We start from the raw sequence: 17908 nt of genomic DNA on the forward strand, positions 1-17908 counted from the left end.
AAAATACAACGCTGAGTTGAATTGTTTGTCGGTCAATGGTACAAAACAGTCACTATAAACTGCATGGTCAGCGTAGGTCATTTTGCTGTTACCGATTTTGAAAGACTGATATTGGAGTGAGGGGTGGTCATGAGACGTTATAACAGTTGAAAAGCTGGATTGGTCGTGTAAAGCTGGGCGATTTTACTTCTATATAAAGCAACGATCTGCATTGCGTTGCAATATTGCCATATCATCTTTATTGAACATATCAAGAAATGCGCATTTACGTTTTAATATTACTCCTACGCCCCTCTCTTTGAAGTCCCAGATGAGCGATTTCATAAAATTACAAAGAGGGTAAGATTTGGGTAAGTCCCTGCACCCTTGGCACAAATAGAAATAGCTACTATGACTTCAAGTTTACTGGTGACGCGGTTTAACTTATTATCCAGTATACTTGCGTGAATAACATACGGATCTTCCGTACAACGGCAATTTTCGTATTCTGCGAAATTTTTTATATTAATTTATGACATCATATCACATGAACATCTCTGCTATGACGCCAAAATTAATTTCACTCAAAAAAACCGTATGACGTCACTATAATTTTTCACATTGTCGGAAATACATAATACTAATTACATTAACTGGTGTCACTAATTTCCGACTATCAAATGAGTTATGGTAACCTCTTGTACATTATAGGCTATTTTGGACGCATCTCACTCGGAAAAATACATTATCTGAAAATCGGAAATCGAACACTGCGCAGTTGAAATTCAGATTACAAAGAGCTAATTAGCCCTAAAATATATTTTAACGAACAGTGGCATATTTGAAACATCTGTGATCCTTTTAGCGACAGTATTCCTAATTAACAAATGGGATAAAAATTGTTACTTAGATTAGCGGAAATGTAGGAATTAGAAAAACTTTCTATATAGGAAGACTAGGTCGCTCATGCCGATGCCGGGTTATTTCGTTTTCCACTTTCATTCCCTTTGTTCTCCAGTTTTAATTATATGATTAAGCACGGTCATCACAACACAAAACATTGATTTAAATGGGAAACGTTCTTTGCTTTACTAGACCGGGCAATTGGATTTAATTCTGCGGGAATTTGAGTTTTCATACATCGCCGATTCTTCTTCTCGTTTCCGAAATGGTTACTATATTTATTTAAAAAATGGTTAATTATTCAGGTGATGGTTTAATTTAATGATGTGAAGTACCATAATACTAGGTACAGTTAAAACTTGCTCATATAAATGCTTTTGATTGTTAATACAACATATTATCGCCAGAAAACTTAACAATTACGGAGAAAATTGCGATTTTGACAACATCGCCATAAAGGAGCGATATTTTTGCCTAAAGTTGATGAAAAGCACGTGCAATGCACTTATTATATTCAAATATATTTAAATACAACAAAAAAAACGACATCGAAGGCGAAAAATTAAAATAATCGATGAAACCCTAGTAACGACGATATGCTATCATATGTTTCCGAACTGCATTTATTTGGAAATTTCAAAATTTTGAATTATTTTTCTAGCCATCCAATATAATTGAACAATATATCGCCGAATGCGTCTCTAAAATACCAACTAAACGGTATTAACATTTTTGTTTTTTATTAATTTTATCAAAAGTTATAACCAAAAAACGATAAAAAAAAAACAAATTTTGAACCCAATTTTCTCAAAAACTATTAAAGGAATTTTAATTATAAAACTATTTTTAGTTTTGTTTTATTAGTGTATCAGCTGTGGCTGATCTCGTGTGCAAAACTTGTACCCGAGATTTAGGTCTGGAATTTTGGAGAGGGTCACTTCCCTTATTAGAAAACCTTGGTTACCATTCCTGAAACCCGGCAATTAGCGAGAACTTTGTATTTATAACTTGCGTAACCGCCCATACATTTCGACCAATAAATAAGGGGTAGGAAAAATAGAATGTCAGATATCTTTGAAGTTTCTCATCCTAACATCCTTGAGAACCACGTAAATTAGTGATCTTGACATGGTTTTTCGTCGCAATATTTAATTAGACTTGAATGACTTCAAATGACGTCACGAGAGGTCAAATAGTCAAGAAAATAAGAGCTCAGGTGAATATACGAGCGACTAACAGTCTTTCCCTACGGATACAAAAGTGGCAATCTGTACTGGATTCGAGTAGATATTACCCAATAAATTGTAATCAAATCAAGAATGTCGATGCAATGCATTTTACTGCCACAATACAAACGAATACAAATAAATGAATAATTGGATTTTTACAGTAATGAAACATTAAAACGAACGAAAATATAACGCAATGTAAAAAAAAACTTTTTGCATTGGCAAAACAAACAAGTCGAGTTATCCAATAAGTTTATCACAAAATCAACATGTACCGAATGCGTTCTGGCATTCGTTATTACCACTCGAGAAGCTACTATGACAAGCACAGAATGAAACAGCAGGGCTTTCCTAAGCTGCGACAAGGGCATCGTTTTGTCCCGCACGCCTTGCATGCGCATGAGATCGATAGGTATTCAGGAATCGGATTATTGCCTCTAACTGGGATCAAAAGATCTTCATCGAGTTCAAAGCCAAACTCTCTGGAGTCAAGAGTAACCTGAGATGACGTTATGGACATCATCTGATGCGTTGCAATATGCGCTCTGCTGATATGCATTCTAATAGCGTGACTTGTGGGGGGTAGAGTTTCCAACGATGCTTGCTTCGAATGATGACATTTGTAGCTTCGAAGCTTATCCATTGTTTTCAAGATGAATCCTTTCTTAAGAACATGAGTTAGATAGGCTTCTGCCTTATCTATAACTTTCTCCAGACCATTACTCAGCACATGAAAATCTTTTAAATATGCCGCTGTCGAGGAGAATAACATTCAGGATAGATTGAATGTTATTCTCCTCGAATAAAGTCCCTGCTTTAAGCGACCCGGATTTTCTTTTGATAAATCCATTCTACACAGGTGCCATGCTATTTCTTTTGATTTTACGTCATTGAACATATCGTGATCTAGCGTATGAAACGTGGTAGTCGGCAGAGAGAGATGTTTTTTTTGTAGGCTTATAAAATTCTCTCAGCGATTGGCACTTCAGATCAAATGCAAAGGTGCGGGATCCATGTTTAACACTAGTGTTCGACCGAAATGGTTTTCGACCAATCTCCTCCCCGTCATCCTGAAACATAACTGACACAGTGTCACGACTTCCACCTAGTCCGGAGAGATTCGCTTCATCATGGTCGAAGTTATCAAAAGCAGCTACTGTAAACATTGATTTGTCAAAGTTGCTCGGAAAAGGGACTTTGTCTGAGCTACACTCAACAATGAATGAAGCCATGTCGTTTTGGTGACGCATAAGCTTATCATAACTGCTACACAAGCCAAATCGATTGAAGCTAGTTATAAGGGTTGCACTTTTACAAGCATCATATATGGATTGGCTATTCATAATATGGAGGGGAGTTCTTCGTCTACCACGATGTAAATCATAATACATAACATGGAACAGACAATGCATTTGTCTGAATCGATACTCCGAAATGCCTCTGTTATCATCACTTGGCCTACCATCTTCATCATCTAGAAATTGGGGACCTGCAGAAAACTCTGCTGCATTAAAATTAAATATAGTAGCCAAGAATGTAAGTAGTGGTTCGGGAACTTGTACGGCTTCCCACGCTGTTTTCAGGACATTTGCGTCACAGAATCTGTAGATCAAAGTCTACTTCTAACAACGACTGTCTGATCATTCGCGCACACTTCCGAATAGGATCACTTGACCAGATAATTTCTGCCATGTCCTCAGTTTCAACTTCTTTGCTAAAGATTAATTCTGACTTGTTCATTTGCCTTGGCCTTGTGAAGCTGACGCTATTGCCAAAGTGGTTTAGTAGGAGAATTTTCACCTCTGTGTTATTAATACAACCTTCGGCATAATAGCTGTTCATTTGATCCCCAACATAGCTTAGTTCGTATTCTTCGCCATTTTCAAAACCTCTTTCAATGTCGGTAACAACTTTTTTCCATGCTCCCTTCTTCCAGTTACTCTCTTTATGAACAATTTACTGTCTACGACTCGCTTATATTCAATGAGATACCTATTGATGCACTGTTTATGGCAGTATAAATCTGCACCAAAAACTGCATGTATGTCTTGCAAATCACAAGTTCTGATATAAACGTCATCCTGATTAAATACTGTGGCCCGAAGAAATTTCATTGCTCGATTCAACTCGGATATTTGATATTTTTCATAAACAACTTGATTTTTAACATACCCGCACACAACGCAGTTTTTCTCATAAATGGCTCTGTTGAAACTTGGCCTGGGCCGTGGTAGACTACCTGAACGTGGAGAACGGTTCTGATAACTCTCTCCGTCGCGTAGATCAGCTGATGTGCTTTTCAAAATCCTTTCAAGATGAGATTTCATCGTGTATGCTTTGTAGCTTGATAGACAAATTTCTCCGTCTCGTAGATTAGCTGATGTGCTTTTTAAAATCCTTTCAAGATGAGATTTCATCGTGTATGCTTTGTAGCATATGATAGACAAATTTACTCTGACCAACAACTTTCAGTCGCTTGCTTACAACGTCATCTCTAATTAATCCTGCATTTCATACCCGTTTACGGCCAATTTCGGTTCCTACTATTTTCTCAGTAGAAGTCTCTTGGCGGATTATACATTTTGAATCATATACTAGGACGGTCTGGTCAACAACTCCTGTAGACAGATACACGGGGTTCCTGCTGGTCGCCATGTTTTCCCTAACTGAAGTCAAAAAACAGTCGCCAGAAAAATGTGCATATTACAAAGTTAAATGGAATCGCGTTGGAATTTCGTGACCTTTTGACCCCTGGTAACCTCAGTTGAACTCGTATCACCCCCAAAAAATAATTGGAATGAAATAGCATGCCAAGGAGAATAATTTGTGCAATGTGCAAGATTGTTAGAAAAAAAACTACTAAGATAATGGACATTCTATTTTTCATTCCCCTAATTCATTGGTCGAAATGTATGGGCCGTTACGCAAGATATAAATTCGGATTTCTCGCTAATTGCCGGATTTCAGGAATGGTAACCAAGGTTTTCTAATAAGGGTAGTGACCCTCTTCAAAATTCCAGACCTAAATCTCGGGTACAAGTTTTGCACACGAGATCGGCCACAGCGGATGCATTATATTGAAATCTATCCAAATATATTAAAATTTTCAATACAACTACAATAGAACAAATTTTCAATTTTGGGGTCAAATGACAAATAATTAATTTAAACCACTCCCTGAAAAGATAAATACAAAACTTCCGCATAGACTAGTGAAAAATTTTTCAAATTTGACCTAAAATTCGCTGATTTATATGTGTTCGAATTTTAACTCGTGATTTCGTAAATTTCAGCCATATGTCACATCTCAGACAATCCAATTTATAAAATTATGGAAGTTTTGTCATCTGCTATCTAGAATCCACTTTGAACAACTTTCAAATATTGCCATTGAATCTATATTCAGGTTACACTTTGGCCTACGTAGATACACAATATATATATATACAGTATATACACAATTACTCTTTATACTTTCGTGTGAGGGCATGGAGAATTGAAGATACAGGCAGTCAGAACGAGTGGGCAAATCGCAACAATATCGTTCAGCGAGCGATCAACCGTGACGCCAAAATAACAACATATCACGCTGTAAATACGGCAAGGCGACAAGCCTCAGGCACACCTTAAAACATCCAAAACCACTGTTTTCGGCTATTTCATGGTACGATTGTAACTGGTGTTTAATTTACCTTGCAAGCAAAGCATTTAGCCGTAGCTGTAAACGTTTTTAATGAAGGACAATGATTAAATAGCCAATGTTTATATCTATTCCATGCGGTGTCGACCATATTCAATAATGTTCTTCATTTCCGCAAATAGGCTAAAAAAAGCAGTCCCTCGGAATTGGGCGACGACGATTGTGCACCAACTCGACTATATTTTAAACAAACTGTATTACTTGCGTGAAATTTTGTCAAAACATTTCCCACTGAAAACCACCAAAATTAACGCTGTGAGTAGCTCACTATATGCCACAGAAAACGAGTGGCCCAAATGCAGCAAAAATAGTATGTAACCTCAATGCAGCAAATAGATATATATAAATATATATTTATAAAGAAAATTTGAGCAATGCGAATAAAATATATTTCATTCAAACTAGTTCATTCAAATGTTACTGAATCAGGATATTTTATGTGGAACTGCCACAGATTTGTATCGTCACAACATGAATTGATTTTTTGCGTGTATCCTGTGCGTCCTCTGACTCAGAGAATCTTCACCCAAATTATAAACAGTTCATTTTGACGTAAAGTAAACCTCGAAGGATAGAACAAAACAATGAGTAAGATTCTACTCAAGAACTATGAAATGAAAAAGAGCCTTGTGAAGCATAAAAGCAGCACAATAGAATATAGACTATAGCAGCATTCACATTGCAGCTATGTGAACAACAGTTCATTCTATTTTTGGTTGTTTCATTGAAATAAACTTCTAATTTTTGATAATATAGTTGAGATGTTTTGAATAAGGCTTTTAAAGAACCTTTGTTTGATACATATAATACAGATGAATTTTTATACAAAGCAAACCCATATACGAGCACCACGTTTTCCTATTTGTTACAGGTAAATTAGAAAAATCACGAAGCGTTTATGGTCATAATGAGCATGATTTCAATTGTTGAATCACTCTTACTATTGTCATCAATTGCACTGATAACAAATGCAAGTCAGTTACAGAAAAGCTGTATTTCAGAGGGCATGGAAATCGATGCTGGAAAGGTACGGTGGAGATGAAGATAACAACTCAAATTGAGACTAAATTATAGAAGTGTGTTGAACCCACTTGTTTTTGCTGATTTTAATGAAAAACATGACTCTTTAAGTTAATATTAAAGTAATTACTTCCAATCCGTTATTTGTCAAAACCATTTTTGTGTAACTAGTATTAAATTCTAATCAACCAATGCTAGCATACACCGTGTTTCCCAAATATAAGACAGGGTCTTATTTCAATTTTCTTTCGAAAAATAACACTAGGGCTTATATGGGAGGATGTCATTTATCAAAAACAAAATTACGAAGTAGAAAATTACGAGATTTTCAAATATACGAAATATGATACCCGATATCCATTTACTTAAAAATAAAACGTTTTTATTAAACAAAAAACTGCCATTATTCAAAATTGACCATATCATCATCCTCTGGAATGTCATGCCAGTCACTAGATTCATAAATTCCAATGAAGATTTTACTCATTGAACCTTTTCCTTTCTCACGCGTTTTAGTTTAACAATTTGAAACGTGTAAGAGAGATTTCTTGCCTTCGATAAGGTCAAAACAAATTTCACGCTATCGGCTAGATCTTATTTTAAGGGTAGGGCTTGGATTAAAATCATTTTTAAATTTGGGCTAGGTCCTCTTTTCAGGCTATAGGACTTATTTTCGGGGAAACACCGTAATTTAGGATTTTCCCCATTTTGTAGTTATCAAAAACTACGTGGTATTCTGGACTGATGAAACAACGTCTAAGGTCTCTTGTGCCTGATTCACTAATATCACGTCTACAGAAACTGGATTCCAAGCTGTTTCAAAGGAAAATGGGTCCAGGTAAATATATGAAAACAAAAAGCAAAATCTACAAAGTATAAATGTGTTACAATAAGTAAAATATTGTTGAAAATAGCTAAAATTAAGAATAAATTATTTACCTATAGTGATTCTTCTACATTTTCATATGTTGTTTAAATTACCAAATCTACCTGAGAACTCGTCCAAGAGTTACGAGTCTATTTCCTCGGATCTGATAGCATACTAATTAATAATGCTTTCCAATAAATTCTCGAAAACACAATTATAAAATTAGATAACAGGTTGCATAGAAGGACAATTTTTTAACACCGTTTTATTTGCCAGATATGTTGAATTTGAATTTCATGTTGACTATGAAGGAGATGGAACTTATCATATTAGGAAATCAGACGATGGTATGTTGTGTACACAAAATGTATCCCAATTGAATGCTTTCAAAACGTCGTGGAAAGTTATTGATTAGCATAACAATGAAAAGTACTAATAAACTCTTTTATTATTTTCCTTCTAATTTAAGACATTTGTTAATTTTTTGACACAAATTGAACGTTTGCAGAATTTATTCACCTCGAGCACGGAGAGGAAATGAACGGTGTCAAATATGGGTAAAATTACTAATACATGTACATATATAATATAATATTCGATATATAGATAAATTATTATTCTCTTGTTGGTCTGCAGTTAAACTCATTTAATTCTATTTGTTTTAATCAGACAACCTTTTAGACAATGCAGCTATAGTTTTTTTTTCTGACCATGAAAATTATTTTGCAGCTTTGTTATGTCCACTCGACAAGTGTATGAAAACTTATATCAAACTTTTTAAGTACTGGAATATATTGTAAATTAAATTACCAAGTCGAATTATTTGTTGTTGCATCATGAACTAGTACAAATACCGGAATATAAATACTCCTTCCATTGAGTTCAAACGTTTGTTCTCTACCCATTGTGGACATGAACAGCAGTCTCGTTTTGCCTTAGCTATATATATATGCAAGGTCTGGTGATATCAGAATCTTATCGAAAAAACTTGTGTGCTTTACTTTGTTCAGATCATCAGGTGATTCGTGGATTTTCTCCAAGTCCAAATCCAACTTTGTGACAGGTTGCAGCCTTCATTAACGTCTTGCATGATGTCGCAATATCTGCAAAATTTTAAAACGTTGTTTTATAATTATCTAAATATATTTTATCACACCCGTATATGAATGAAAATAATGACTAACTCGTAACCTGTAAGATAATATCACTATTTGACAATTTAGCCATTGATAAAAAATGCTAAAAAATACGTTAAATATAATTACTATGACCAAATTTATTGTTAATTAGGTTTTGATTTGGGTATTTTGAGAATTTCGAAAAGTATTGATATTACGTAAATCGAACTCGCCACGAATCAGCTTGGTTTGGTACAAGATTGTGTTGTCAGTTTAGTTCATGCGATGTGACTGCTATACGTTTCTTAATATAGACGCCGTCGGTAAAAAATAATGGTCAGAAGGATTGGCAAGATTTACACACAAGCCATTCACAGATTCTCACTCCTCTTTTTATTCACGTTTCTATTGCAAAATATACTAATGGTTTTGAAAATTCGAAATCTTCTTTACGGTCGATAGAGTATAGTCAATGATTCGAGAAAATTCATTCCAGTATATATACATGCTCTTATTCTCTACGTTCATAATGGTCTCCCGGCAGCTTATGCATATACGTACGGTTTCACAGTACATTTTCATGCTTCCGAGTCTTATTCCTCTGTTTTAAATCATTCCTATTTTTACATGTCAATTTGTCGTACTATTTTCAACTTGACAAGCTGGATATTCATCAAGTACATCCGCTTGCTGTTGCCAACCTTCGTTTTTTTTCAGAGCTCCAGAAGTATATGCACCAAGATAGCGCACATCCTGAACATAGTATTTGTACCAGGTTATGGTTCAGGTTGTGCGACATCTTGGTGCACATACTTCGGGAGCGGGTTTTTTTTGATCCTGCTTGAATATAATTTTATCAAAATATTAAACCACATTACAAAATATCATTTTGTTTTAAATTTTAGCATGAATATCAATCGAAAACAAATTTAGCACTTTGCCTTAGCCATGATCCATCCCAATTATATATACCAGCTTGTCAACAGAATTTCGCAAGTAAAACCAGAGCCAACCTATTTTTAGAATGAGAGCTAAAAAATGACAAAGTTATTAGTAGATTATCAGTAGCATTGTGCATTTCTTCATGTTTATATATTTATTGGTATTTGTTATTCACCATATACTTTCTGTTCATATAGTGGGTAAATTATTATTTACTGATAGCCTAATAAACAAATAGTGATATATATTTATCTATGAGTTACCCTATGTGGGATACCTTGTGACATCAAGATGCCAAAGATCAGATGCCCAATCAACGAATGTGAATTTGAAACAGAGGATGAGGCCTCTATTGTTGCTGCATTGCTGAATTTACACGCTACCACACACAGCGCACAAAAAACTCAACAACCCACAACCCAAGTTGAGAAAGTAAAACGTCCAACCATCACATCAGCTAGCTCAACTGAAGAATGGACATATTTTGAATCAAGATGGACAGACTACAAAGCTGCCACAAAAATATTTGGCCAAGACATAATTTTCCAACTATTGGAATGCTGTGACGATCCACTGCGCAAAGATCTAACTCGCACCTCACCTAATCTTACAAGAAAATCAGAACAAGACATACTGAACGCTATCAAAGGAAAATGCCATGATCGCCAGAGTCAAGCTCGCCAACATGAAACAAGACAGAGACGAACCAGTAAGAAACTTTGGCGCCCGCATTCGTGGCCAAGCGACAGTCTGCCAAGCGACAGATTCCCAGTCCACAGACGCCATCAGCTCATATCGAAAGGGGCGCATTCAAGTCAAGCCCACATCCAATAAGATATAAGCCACATGTACTTACTGCGGAGAAACAGGACACGGCAAAAGTTCTCCACTGAGAATCAAATAACGTTCCTGTCCTGCTTTCAATCAGACTTGCTACCACTGCTTGAAACTACACCATTTTGAATCAGTTTATAGAGGCAAAACATCGTCAAAAATGGTCAAACCATCACAGGAACCTGATGTCATGGAGAACTCTATGTCCAATTCATTACGCTCAGTTTACAAGAATTCATCCAACGGAATGGCTCTGGACCACCACCAATATGTGCCAAAGTTGGGAAAAACGCAAGTCAGATCCACAGCTATTTTTTGATATTATGATCGACATACTGCCATCTGACTTTGCTAAATTGGGGTTTAAAAATAATTTCAAACCCCAACAACAATGACTGCGACCAATATCAAATGGATACATATCCTTGGCGCCCTAGTTGCAAGATTTTCAGGAACAACTGATAACGGGAAAATAGTTCGTTCCCGTCAGATCATTTACATTCCGACAGCTCGAACAAGCTGTTCTTGAGCAGGAAAGCATGCATTGAACTCGTTTAATTTTTCAAAGATTGGCGGAGTCAACAGGGAAATGACATCAATTAACATGACGGACAAAACTTTGACAGGGACTTAAAATGGTGACATATAAATATGCACATGTCCCCGCCGCAAACTTCCCCCACCAATCCCAACGTCGTTGCCATACTCGCCGAGTGGGAAAAACGGACAGAAGCTACAGGAGTATCTAATCGAATAATACAAATCTAGCACTTTCAACACCTGCGAACACCAACCGCTCCCTATATGATGGACGGGCCGCCAATAAAACTTATGATAGACCCTGAAGCAAAGCCTGTCGTTCATCACACACCAGTACCAGTACCCCTCCACTGGAAAGAAGAGGTAAAAGCCGGCCTAGACAGGGACACTTATATGACTATAGGATATTGGGTAAACTATCTGCTTTTGGTTAATAGATTACGTGTTTAAACTTAGTCACTCTAATCTTAAAATTAGAAGTAATATCTTAGTCATAAAATACGTAACAATTAGACGTACTGTAGGGCAGGGGTCCGCAACTACGGGGTCGCGACCCAAATTTGAGACGCGAAACCCCCCGCTCTGGATCGCGAAACAATTTAAATTTTCCATAAATATGAGCATTGCGTCTGTGTAGCGTATTTATGTATAACAACTTTATAAATCACTGATTATAATTATGAATGTTTCCCCGAGTATACACTTCCTTATTTACTGTGGTAACATTGGATAATCAGCATAATTGCAAAAATGTAGTAACAATAAACGTTTCAGAAGCGCTCAGATACTTTTTCCATTCAGACAGTCTTTCGTGGTTGTGGATATTATCTCGTTTTGGCAATTTTCGCGTGTTGTTTGTTAGTTTTTAGTTGTGTTTTGGTAAATATACGTCCTAATCAAATAACTGAGTCCTAATTCTTGAAATAAGAACCAATAATTTTGCAATGGTAGAGTGTAGATCCAAGAGGAAGAATTCAAGAGATCAAAAGTCGAAGAAACATTCGTTACTTAGTTGTTCACATTGTTACATCCTACTACGAAGACTTTAGGTTTTCAAAATGCTCCGTACGCACCCTCAGGACTCCGTTAAAGACACTTAGACCTCCGCGAGCTATTCGTTCACTTGAAAACTGTCCTCGACCCACTGCCCTACATCAATCTACTTACCTATCCTCGACCCACTGCCCGACCTCGCTCAACTTTCCTATTCTCAACCCACTGCCCTATCTCCCAACTTTCACATCCCCGAACCACCACCACTCTATCTCCCTGAACCTTTCCCCTCTCGACCTACTGCCCTGTCTCCCTCAACCTACCTATCCTCGACCCACTGCCCTATCTGCTACAACCTACCTATCTTTGACCTACGGTGCTATACTATTCAGTACTATTATTTACTACTTGATCGCCACACTGTTCTTTACTATCTTGCGACCAACTTCCATGGGTTAAACTGGTCGTGTATGCCAATGAGATGATTCAATCGTACGTCGACAAAACAGGATTGACGGCATTCGTATAATATGTAGGCTGGAATCTCAAATGGTAAACAATAACCATAATTGACAGTTTAAAAATGTGTTACTAATTAGGCTACTGATGGTTTCTTGCTGGGAATGACAGTTTTCTAAATTTTAACAAGCCGTTTTATGCCCTTAATAATTGGCCATGTCGTGAGTCTTGTGACAATATGATGCCGATCCGAAATGAGCAATAGTGCTCCTGTTCGTAATCAGTAATCAGTAGTTTATTTTCTCACCATACTAAATGCACACTTGATATACAAATTGCAATAAATAAAAAAAAGGCATTTCAGGGTGAGGGGAGCCGCGAGAAACCAAATTTGGTTATCGAGCAGCGGCACCCATAAGCAAGTCTAACAAGGAAATAATAACAAAAAAAAGTCGAACTGTGTATATACAGTATCATATATACGTTAATTTGAAAATAAATATAAATACGTCAAGGCATTCCAACCAGGTATGCCCAGTAATCTCGCGTTTCAACAACAACAAAACAAGAAACGACTCCGTGCACCAATTATCTAAGTAGCCATGACGATAGCTGCTTTTAGGTAAAGTAACAATGGTACCATTGTGAAGTGACTGTGGTCGTATGTAGAACATTGTATGGTGCAGGCAGGGCTACAGTTGTTTAGGTATCAATGGTAAAAATGAAGTTTCACGAACAAGAAGCCTACCAGTAGTTTGGTATGCATGCAACGGTAGTACCGGTAGTCATAAATAATTTAACCTTTTATGGTAAGAAAATTGAACTTCAGTGTGTAACTGGAAGACACATGATCAATGAATAAATGGTATTCTACAAGATCAAGGTAGGATTAAATTTCATGTGGAACTAACCACTTCATACAGAACATGGAAAAAGCAAAGGTAGGTAGATTGTTAAAAATCTAATGTCAGTCAGTTTATGACATAACGATGCCAAATGTACAAAGATAAAAAATAAAAAAAAATTTACAATCGAATATGGTTTAACATTAAAATGATGTTATTAAGGGTGCCAGAGACCAAGATCTTAGTAACTTAGATCAGGCTCAAATATTACCAATATATAACTGACTATATTACATGACATCACAGTGCATGAACTATGCATGGTTTCTTCTTACATGATATCCTCTCATTCACACAGTGGGTCAATCAGAGATGAATCAAATATGTAAAAAGAAACAATTCATAGTAGTAAATAGGTAATAAAGAGGTCATGGTGAGAAAAGACAATATGAGCTTTGCATTGGAAGCATGACTGATTGTAAATGCATATAGCAGGACAATTGTCATTTAATAAGAGAATGATACCTAAAATTTTTGATTTAGGTCAATATTTTAGCAAAAGCTCGCCCTTTGATATATTGGGTGAAATTAAAAATACAGTAAATACTTTTTGTAAGGCTGGGTCCATGTAACATACATAGGTAAAAATATTTGTTTGATTACACGATACATTCCAAAATTATATATTTAAGGTACTCTGGATCACTGGATCAAGTCGACAGTGGAGCTGGCAATGGCGAAGAAAGTTCTGGATCCACTTTAATCGGATGAAAAGGCAGCAGAATGGTAAAGGGAAAGCATGAATTTTTTGTATTTAAATTTAAAGGTGTCATAAGATGAATGACGAAGGCTTTGACCTATGCTATTCCAAATTACAACTCCCCTGTATTTCAAGGAGTTTTGGCATTTGCTTGATGAAAATCGAGGGACAAATAAATTGGATTTAGTCGATGAGCGTGTATTATGCTCATGCACGTTACTAAGCATGACGAAATAGTCAGCAAAAGCTGGGGGCAATTGGTTGTTGTTAAATTGGTGCATAAGTTTAGAAATCTCTAGTTTATAGATGTCGGACAATTTTAGAACCCTGGTCTTGTGGTATAGGATATTCAGGTTAGAACGAATAGATGCCCTACAGAGAATTCTAACAGCCCTATTTTGTAAAATCTCTAATTTATTCAAGTTTGTTTTGGTAGCGGAACCCCATGCAGCTAAGGCATATTGGATATGACATTGAAAAAGAGCCAAACATACTGTTCGCAGAGTCGAGTCGTTTACATAATGCCTTAACTTCCCTAGGATCCCGACTGATCTTGACAATTTCTTATGCAATTCATTGGTATGAAAGTTCCATTTTAATTGATTGTCAATAGTGAGGCCAAGGTATTTATAAGAGTGAACAATTTCAAGAGGGAGACCTGTAATTTTGATTGAGATGTTCGCATGTCTGGCTAGAGATTTGTGGCCGAATAACATGACTTTGGATTTTTGTATATTCACAGTAAGTTTATTGGAAGTCATCCAATCATATACTTTATTCATTTCAGTGTTCACCTTGTCTTGGAGAATACTCGGATCTTTTGCACTGTAGAGCAGGCAAGCATCATCAGCAAACAATTTGCTCAAGAAATTGGAGCAGTTAGACAGATCATTTATGTAAATTAAGAAACCAAGAGGACCTAACACACTACCTTGAGGAATTCCGTGATGAATGGGCAACATCGGAGACTGCTGAGAATCCACCTCCACATATTGGAATCGACCCGAAAGGTAATTGCTTAATAGTTTGCCTGTAGCACCCCGAAAGCCATAGTGTCTCGGTTTTTGGGAAAGAATACTATGGTTGACAGTGTCAAAGGCTTTTTTTAAATCGAGAAAAATAGAGCAGACAAATTCGCCTTTGTCAATTTTATCATAAATAAATGATGTTAGATCTAAAATAGCATGACTGGTGGAATTATTGGTTTGAAATCCAAATTGACGTTTATTGATCAGGTTGAATTTTGTACAAAAATTGATCAATCTGCTATGTAATAGTTTTTCTAAGATAATGGCAATAGAGGAGAGGATGGAGATTGGTCGGTAATTTGAAGGATCATTATGCTTACCACTTTTGAAAATTGGTTTCACTCTAGCAACTTTTAAAGAGGAAGGGAAAATACCCAATTTGAATGAAAAATTGAAAAAATGACTGAGCACTGGTGATAGGATATCAGCAACTATTTTTAGGAAGTGTGATGGAATACCATCAGGCCCAATTGCTTTTCCTTTTTTTAGATTCAATATCATTTGGAGGACCTCTGCAGGAGTAGTTACTTCAAGAAAGAAAGAGCTTTGCAGAGGAGCACCCAAGAAGTACGCGAATGATTTTGAGCTATGAGGTAGTTTATCTGCAAGCTTCTTCCCCACTGTTGAGAAAAATTTATTGAATTCGCTAGCCACCATGACAGGGTCTCTCACTGTAGTACCATTATCGAGTTTCAATTCTGAGATGGGGGTATCATCTCTGGACTTGATTTTGATAATTTCATTTATAGTCTTCCAAGTGTGTTTTACATCACCTCGGTTGTTTTTGAGGATTTTATGGTAATACAATTGTTTCGATTTTCTCTGCAAATGATTTAAGATATTTTTATATTTTTTAAAGTAAAGACGCTCAAGTAAATTTCCTTTTAAAAATTTTTTTTTGAACATTTGATTTTTGTGTTTGATGGACTTGCGAATCCCCCTAGTTATCCAAGGCTTCAAGTACAATTTATTTTCTCGACGTGATGCAAGTCGAAGTGGGGCATGTTTGTTGATTAACCATTTCAATTGGCCAAGGAAAGAATCGAAAGATAAATTAAAATTTTCTTTACAGAGAGCGGTATCTATGTAGTTGTTACACATCGACTCGACCTCAGATCTGAAAGAGTCGCTACAAAATTTTGTCAAATCTCGCTTCATCCGAGTTTTTGTCTTGGAAGAAACATTTAAACCAGAGATTGTACAAATCACAGGAAAATGGTCAGTAATATCACTAAGCAAAATAAATGATGAAGAGACATTACCTATGTTATTTGTATAGATATGATCTATGAGGGTGTGGGTGGATGATGTGACTCTAGTTGGTTTTGTAATCACAGGCAATACGAAATAGGACATAAGCATGTCCAAATATTTAGCAGTGGGATTGTCATGGGTGTATAAAGTATAAAGTATTTTTCTTTGACATTTTATAGTAAAAGCTGCGTCCTTTGCAGCTTCATAAGTTTCAGATAAGATAAGCTCAATTTTGGGACTACACGCTGGATTGGAGGGCAGTTGGCAACGCTAGCTACGACAAAACATTTCATGTCTTAAAAATAGTTTTGAAGGAATTACACTCACTAAGCGACTTAAATTTTTGACTGTTTTTGACTATTCAGTCTCTTCAGCCACGTAAAAAATTTGTATATACAACAAGGATATGGCAGAACATTCGTTGAAAAAGACTAAGCGTGCAAATATTCGATTACTTCCTCGTCGTTTTGCCCTGCACGGAAATACAGGCGAAATTAAATGAGTTTCTGAAAAGGAACTCAGATATTTCGATATCGAAAGGCCTGTTAAAATTTTAAAAACAGTGACTCCAAGCCCGATGCCATCAGTAGCCTAATTAGTAGCATATTTTTAATCCACTAATTATGGTTATTGATTACCAGTTGAGATTCCAGCCTACATTTACGAATGCCGTCAATCATGTTTTGTCGACGTACGATTGAATCATCTCATTGGCATACTCGACCAGTATAACACATGGGAGTTGGTCGCAAGGTGGTAAAGTTCATTTTGACAGTCGAGTCGTGATTTTAGCGCCGTTAGGTTAGGTACTCAGTAGTATGGCGTCGTGGGTCAAAGATAAGTAAGTTGAGGGAGGTCGGACAGTGGGTCGAGGGTGGGAAGTTTGAGGCAGATAGCGCAGGGGATTGAGGGAGATAGGGCAATGAGTCGAGGATAAAAAAGTCGGAGGGGATAGGAAGGTTGGGGAAATGGGAAAGTGGGTCGAGGATAAGAAGGTTAAGGGAGATTGGGCGGTGCGTCGAGGATAGGAAGGTTGAGGGAGGTGGAACAGTTGGCCGAGGCGAGGGAGACAGGGCAGCGGATCGAGGATAGGAAAGTGGAGGGAGATAGGGCAGTGGGTCGAGGATTTGAGTTGGAATGACTGTATAACTTCACTGGCTCCAAAGCCTAAATCAGAGGTCGGCAATCTTCTGTCGTTCGCGGACCAAAATAAAGGTTGCAAGTCATTGGCGGGCCGCACGTATTTTAGAAAGTTAAAAACCAAAGGAATGACCAGTAAATCACATTTTTTCACCCAGAAATTTCAAGCAGTGCGCGAAGACTGATTATTTGAATATTTTCAGCGTCATTAAACCATTTGCGCTCAGCAACAACTTTTTTACGTTCTGTTGCCATTTCTCTAATTATAATCAATTATAGGCTCAATAAACGAGTGA

At 36.7% G+C, this 17908-nt stretch overlaps 2 long non-coding RNA genes across 2 annotated transcripts in view; both read left to right on the forward strand.

Moving 5' to 3' along the window:
• LOC144428163 (uncharacterized) overlaps positions 1-8072 on the forward strand; it is a 93536-nt gene extending 85464 nt beyond the window's left edge. Inside the window, exons 2-4 of the long non-coding RNA XR_013478163.1 lie at positions 6683-6838; positions 7546-7669; positions 7976-8072. This is a non-coding gene — a long non-coding RNA (uncharacterized LOC144428163). The remainder of the gene's footprint in view (positions 1-6682; positions 6839-7545; positions 7670-7975) is intronic.
• A 4795-nt stretch (positions 8073-12867) lies between these two features.
• On the forward strand, positions 12868-15811 carry LOC144428363 (uncharacterized). Its single transcript, XR_013478313.1, has 4 exons — positions 12868-13526; positions 14123-14216; positions 14978-15200; positions 15708-15811. It is a non-coding gene; the product is annotated as an uncharacterized LOC144428363 (long non-coding RNA).
• Positions 15812-17908: the final 2097 nt, after the last annotated feature.

This window comes from Styela clava, chromosome 10, assembly GCF_964204865.1.
Source record: "Styela clava chromosome 10, kaStyClav1.hap1.2, whole genome shotgun sequence".
Lineage (NCBI taxonomy): Eukaryota > Metazoa > Chordata > Ascidiacea > Stolidobranchia > Styelidae > Styela > Styela clava.